Source organism: Apium graveolens, chromosome 5 (assembly GCF_009905375.1).
Source record: "Apium graveolens cultivar Ventura chromosome 5, ASM990537v1, whole genome shotgun sequence".
Taxonomy (NCBI): domain Eukaryota; kingdom Viridiplantae; phylum Streptophyta; class Magnoliopsida; order Apiales; family Apiaceae; genus Apium; species Apium graveolens.
This window is the reverse complement of record NC_133651.1, coordinates 19273889-19281191: the sequence shown is the minus strand read 5'-3', so window position 1 is coordinate 19281191 and position 7303 is coordinate 19273889. Positions and strand designations below refer to the sequence as shown.

The 7303-nt window shown below is 37.1% G+C and overlaps 1 non-coding gene across 1 annotated transcript; it reads right to left on the bottom strand.

The window, feature by feature from the left end:
• Positions 1–1813: 1813 nt before the first annotated feature.
• Positions 1814–1920, bottom strand: LOC141663292 (small nucleolar RNA R71). The gene has a single exon (XR_012551369.1). It is a non-coding gene; the product is annotated as a small nucleolar RNA R71 (small nucleolar RNA).
• Between the last annotated feature and the right edge of the window lie 5383 nt (positions 1921–7303).

Here is a 7303-nt window from a genome sequence, read left to right as displayed (position 1 = left end):
CAGCGTGCCCGTGCTGTGATAGCGCGCACCCGCATTGTTGAAGCGCGCGGTCGCGCCGTGTCGGGATAATAGAATCATGTTTCTACCAAAATTCTGATTTCGTGGACTTCTAGATTGATTGGACTGTTATATATTGATAACTTAAGATCGCTTTTGATGAAGAGACGTACCAGAGCTTAAGGAGGAGACGCGAGAAGACCTATAACACAATTCAACCAAGGAGAAGAAGACCTAGTTTATTTTTATGATTCTTTATTTTAAGTTATAATCTTGGATGTTCGTTTCTTGTTTGTTAAACCTATACTCTTGTTACGTACTTGGTTTATTATTTATTCAGTATAAAGACTACGTTTATTATACCATGCTTTCATCGGAACCCACGGTGATGATGAGTTCAGTTATGGGCTAATCGTTATCGTGGAGTTCTAACGGATTTACTTATGGATTTATTTAGCTAAATTGTTTCGATGCCTTATTGTGTGGTGATTGTATGATATCCTAGTATTGATTGTGCTTAAGCGTCTTATGAGCGTCGCGAACTTATAAGATAGCGTGTTAATCTCCATTGAAGCGAAAGTGAATATAGGGGTTTAGAACTTGCCATGCTAGCACAGGTTCATGTATAATTGTTATGCATGATTCGTAGGTAATTTTAACCATCTTAATTGCCCTATGTAATCACGATAGATAACTTGCGCATTAAACCGCTATGTTGTCAAATTCTATAGACATATAGGGTCTCAATATAATTGGTGTATATTCAGCTTCTATCTCTTTTGTGGATGTTTGGTAGTAGGGTATTCGTACAATGAAAGTTGGCATCTACTAGTTTCGTGTTATCTGATTAGTGTCATCACCATTGCATGCTAAGGTAAAGAATGAAAAGGCTATTGAATGAAGTAGTAATGAAGTTAGAATCCCATGTTTGTGTCATATAGTAATCAATCCCTTTTTGATCTCTTAGTTAATGTTCTTTAGTATAATCTCTTAGTTAAGCGTAGTTATAAACAATCTCAAATTGTGATCATCTTAGCATTGAATAATAACCATAACATTGTTGCATAAGTACATTGATTAAAATTAACATAAACCAGTCTATGTGGGAATGAACTAGAATTAATTCTATATTACTTGCGATCGCGTATACTTGCGTGAATATTAGCGCGTGTTTTTGTCCTAACAAGTTTTTGGCGCCGCTGCCGAGGATTCGTTGTTAATTTTTCATTTATGTGCTTGACATCAGTGTTAGTTAAAGTTTATTGACTCGGATATTTTACATACTTGTTATTTGTTGCTTTTTCAGGTACTCTAGAGAGCGTGTATGCTAACGCGTTCTCAACTTTGAAAGAGAATACTGGAAAAAGCAGAAGAGAAAGTTGAAGAAGAAATCTTAGTTGAGAAAGAAGAAGAAGCTCTTGTTGCAATGGGTGAACCAGAAGCAAATACAAAGGCTTTGATGGACTATTCTCAACCGAAGATTAATGATATTCAGTCTAGCATTGTCCGACCAGCCATCACGGCTAACACTTTTGAAATCAAAGTTAGCACGATTCAGATGATACAGAATTCAGTTCAGTTTGGGGGATCTCTAACGGAAGATCCCAACATGCATATTAGAGATTTCATCGAGATCTGCGACACTTTCAAATTCAACAATGTTACTGAAGATGCTATTAAGCTAAGGCTTTTCCCGTTTTCTCTGAGGGATAAAGCTAAGAGCTGGTTACATTCTTTACCACTAGGCTCTATCACCAAATGGGAAGAACTCGCTCAAATATTCCTTATTAAGTTCTTTCCTATGGAAAAGACAGCTGCAATCAGGAGTGCTCTTACTCAATTTGTACAGCAGTCTAGAGATTCTTTGTGTGAGGCTTGGGAGCGATATAAGGAGATGCTTAGGAAGTGTCCTCACCATGTGATGTCTGACTGGATGATCATTAACTGCTTCTATAATGGTTTGGGTGCAACTTCTAGACCCATGCTTGATGCAGCATCAGGTGGAGCCTTGTGGGCTAAAAGCTATGATGAAGCTTATGAATTGATTGAACTGATGGCTGCTAATGAATACCAGAATCTTTCTCAGAAACTAACTCAAGGCAAGGTAGCAGAAATTCTGAAGGTAGATGCAGCTACTGTTATAGCTGCTCAGCTTAAGGCTTTGACGATGAAGGTGGATTCTTTGGCTAATTATGGAGTTAATCAGATCACTAGTGTCTCTGAGCTTTGTGCTGGTGCCCATGAGACAGAGCAGTGTGCTATTTCTAATGAATCAGCTCAGTTCGTGAGCAACTTTCAGATGTCGCAGCAACCAGCTCCAGCCACCTATCATCCTAACAACCGCAATCATCCTAACTTCAGCTGGAGAAATACTCAGAATGCGGTACAACAGCCTTATCAGCAGTATGCATCAAAGAAATACAACCCTCCTGGTTTTCAGCAGCCGCAATACGCACCAAGACAACAACTCCAGCTACAACAATCTAACGAAAAATCTGAACTGGAAGAGTTGAGGCTCATGTGCAAGAGCCAAGCGGTGTCAATCAAGACCTTGGAGAATCAAATTGGGTAGATTATCAATGCCTTGCTGAATCGTCAACCTGGGACACTTCCTAGTGACACTGAAGTCCCAGGCAAGAAGGAAGCTAAAGAGCATGTTAAGGCAATCACATTGAGGTCTGGGAAGGTTGCAACTCTCGAAAAATCTCAAGTTTCGGAAGATGAAGCCGTGGCTGAGGAAGAAGTGTAGAAGGAAGCAGAAGTGGAACCAAGGAAGACTACTGTAGAACACACTCCTCCTGAGGCTGCAGAAGAAAAAGCTTGATAAGCAGTTTGAGAAGTTTCTAGAGGTGTTCAAGAAACTTCATATCAATATACCTTTTACTAAAGCTCTTGAACAGATGCCTAGTTATGCGAAGTTTATGAAAGGTATTCTCTCTCAGAAAGTGAAGCTTGATGACTTAGAGACCACTGCTCTCACGGAGGAATGCAGTGTTGTGCTGCAACAGAAGTTGCCTCTGAAGCTTAAAGATCCCGGAAGCTTCACTATTCCTTACACCATTGGGAACTTGATGTTCGACAAGTGTTTATGTGATTTGGGAGCTAGAATTAACTTGATGCCGTTGTTTGTCTTCAAAAAGTTGGATTTACCTGATCCAAAGCCTACTTATATGTCCTTGCAGTTGGTCGATCGCTCTATTACATATCCACGAGGCATTTTGGAGGATGTCTTGGTCAAGGTGGACAAACTCATCTTTCCTGTAGACTTTGTAATTCTGGATTTCGAGGAGGATAAGAAGATTCCCATAATCTTTGGAAGGCCATTCTTGGCTACTGGCCGAACCTTGATAGATGTGCAGAAGGGTGAGCTTACCATGCGAGTACTGGATCAGGATGTGACTTTCAATATATTCAATGCCATGAAATTCCCGACTGAAAATAAGGAGTGCTTAAAAGTAGAGTTGGTCGATTCTTTGGTTACTTCAGAACTTGATCAAATGTTAAGGTATGATGCCTTAGAGAAGGCCTTGTTGGGGAATTCAGATAGAGAAGATGATGAGCAGTTCTAATATTTGAATGTTTCTCCTTGGAAGAAAAGGCTGGATATGCCTTTTAAATCTCTCGGAATGTCCTAACTGAAAAATGCTGAAGGGCGACTCAAGCCTTATATTGAGGAAGTTCCTACATTAGAGCTTAAACCATTGCCTGAACACTTAAGATATGCTTTTTTAGGTGATGCATTTACTTTGCCTGTTATTATTGCATATGACCTTTCAGGTAGTGATGAGTAAAAGCTCTTGAGAATTCTGAGAGAGTTCAAATCGGCAATTAGATGGACTATGGCTGATATTAAGGGAATCAGCCCTTCTTATTACATGCATAGAATTCTGCTAGAGGAAGGTTGCAAGCCTACTGTTGAGCAACAGAGAAGCACTACACCATAAAATACCTATTGTAACACCAAAAAAGCGTTGTATTAGGGGGTAAATATGTTGCTCTTGCCCCACTTTTAAGCTAAGGTAACATTTTCTTAAAGATAGGTTTTTCAATGTTGCCTTAGGGGTCTAAGCTAACATCTCCGGTATCTAAGGCAACATCGTATTTTATGTTACTTAAGCTTGCTATTGCAACAGAAGGAGAGATCAGTTGTAACTTATTTTTTATGTTACCTTAGAGGTAAAAAAAAAGGTTTAAAAAGTGGGACCCATAGTGGGACCCATGTTGTGTTGACATGGCATAATGATGTGGTATGTGGGTCCTACTTTTTGGTGGTATCATTTTTATTCCTAGGGTAACACTTTAGGAGCTACTATCACATTTGTATGTAAGCTAGTGAAACATTTATACAGCCTCTTGTAACACTTTATAAAATCTAATGTAATACTTTAACCAGAAAAAATTGAAAATGTACTGTTGGAATATATACAATCCCAAAATACCAAATCATTAACGCGACAATACAATTTATACAAACCAACCAAACTGATTACCAATCACAAAAGAACGAAGCTAAACTACTTAAACAAAATGGAAGGCAGCCATTCACTCATCATGATTCCTCAGGGAGCATACCATCTATGCTAGTTTGGTGGTATCATCATCATCTTGCTGCTTAACGTTAACCTGCATTTTACATCAAAATAATAACTATAAATACTCAGATGAACTAATTTAATATGCGAGATGAATGTAGTATCTCTTTACCTTTAGCATGGAAGTATCCACAGTAACTTCCGCAAGCCATGCACTCATCACGATTGCTCGGGGAGCATACCATATGTGCTAGTTTGGTGGTGTCATCATCATCTTGCTGTTTAACCTTTTTCTGCATTTTACATCAAAATGATAACTATAGATACTCCGATGAACTAAGTTATTATGCGAAAGAATGTGACATCTCTTTACCAAAAGTCCACTAAAGAAATAAATCACAAAGGAAGATAAAAGAACAAAGGACAGACTTTATTCTTTGCTTCTGGTCTAAATCAGCATATTATGGTACATAATATTGTACATACTGGTAAATAGCAGGAGGCATTAAGACATACATTTTCAGAATCGGCACTCAAAAGCCGTTGTTATAAATAAACTCCTAAAATGTTGTTCTGTAATCAAGGTAAATAAATTTTCAGAATCAGCACTCAAAATCCATTGTTATAAAAAAAACTCCTAAAGGGTTCTTCTTCCTTCAAGGTAAATTTTAAGTTCTAATAGATTACAAAAAACAGGAACTATATAACATCGATAATTAATTTTAGTGATTTTTATTTAATTTTTTCTTGGGGGAAGTAAATTAAAGAGGTATTACCGCATAGAGCGCCATCAACTTGGATTTGTTCCTCAGTATTTGAAGAACTGTTCTATACGTCTCCCACAAAAACTTAAATCAACATAACTCGTGATCAGATCGATCGTTTCCTTTTTCACCACTGACATAACTCAACATCAGATTTTCAGTCCATCCTTTACAAACCTACCCATTCTCATGTCCACACAAAGCTCAATATACTTGAACATAATCTTCTCCTGCGCTTTCTGCCATGCCCTGTACCTCTTCAAAGTAATCAGATCTTGAAGAGACTGCCAAGAATCCTGCTTCTGCCTCAAAATAATCAATTCGGCACAGTCAAACACCAAAGATCATTATAACAACATGATATACTGATGCCAGGATCAAGAATGATAAATGTTCATTATTGCAAAGAACTGTGGCTCATGTTCCAGTAAAGGCACCTCCAGCGCAAACACCTGCCCCGGTGAAAGCTTCACCACCAGCTCCAGCTCCAGAGGTCAAACCACCCATTTTTACGCCACCATTTAAGGCTCATATAGTCTTGCCACCACCTACTTCTGCACCTCCTCCACCTCCAAGAAACACTAAAGGTTGCCTACATGCAAATAAGATTACATTTAGATAACTATTATAAATAATATAAGTGAAAGAGTTTATTAAATATAAAATTGGTTTTGGTGCAGAATGTTATCCACCATGTTTGGTTAGGTGCAAGTTACATTCGAGAAAGAATGTGTGCCTGAGAGCTTATGTTACATGTTGTGATAGATGCAAATGTGTTCCTCTAGGGCAATATGGTAACAACGAGAAGTGTGGTAAAAACATAACTTTGACATGGAAAAAAACCTGATACAGTACTTAGTTGCTCCTGTGCTAGTTAAACTTCATGATCAGAGGAACAAACTGATTCCTTAATTATCTTTAATTACTAGTATACTATAATTAACATGCATATCTAAGGACATTTGCTTTTACTGTATCAGGTTTTTTTCCATGTCAAAGTTATGCTTTAAGTGCCATATTTCGTTTTACAACAGTGATTTATGTTTAATGAAAATGATTCTGCATATTAAGGCCTATTATTAATTAACATTCCCTGTTATTAAAAAAGATCAACTCAAAGGATTGGTAGTCCATAAGAGTGGTAATCGCTAATCATTTTAAACTATAAAGTAGTGCCAGTTGACATTAGTTAATGATACTTGAATATGTGTAGAGAGGTCTAAACTAGTCAAACTATTTTGTGAGGTTTTTCAGTAAAATGGTTAAATAATATTTGCAGTGTGCATTATGTACAAATATAATCCATGTACATACCAAGAAACTGAAGATATAACTAATTGCAATGGTGTGATATCGACCGAGATATGAATCAGAGACAAGAGCCCCAACAAGAGGCGAGAAATTGGTAGAAGCACTACAATAAAGATAAAGTTTTGTCCTTGTATTAATCCCATCATATAATATTATATCAAGTATAATATCATGTTTGACACTAGCCCATAGCTTGCAACTTTCTCAAATGCCTCATTTGTTGTTTTATCATCCCACAAATTCCAAATTCTAATTTATCAACTCAAACATAGAATACTAAAAATTTTAAAAACAAAAACACATATAAAATAGATTAATTGTTTAGATCGAACCTGACACGCTCGCCTTTGTCTTCCTTTGACCTGCTTCAGCTCCATTGATTCTATTATGGAGACAGAGAACCCAAAATCTAAAACCCACAATCAAGATCTAATTGAATCAAACTGAAACTCCAAATCGAAGCTCAAAATCCTAAAACAAAATCGGAGAAGGCTTATAATAAAAAAGAAACATTAATTAGATGATGTTTAAAAGAATAAATTGAGTCAACTGAACTCAAAACAGAAAATGACTAATTTGAAGAACTTTAACAAAAAGTATCGACCCAAACCCTAATTTGACGAAAAAAAATAATGGGTGTGTGACATAGTGAAAGATTCAGAAAGAGTTAGAGAAATAGATCGATTAAAAGGAGTATAA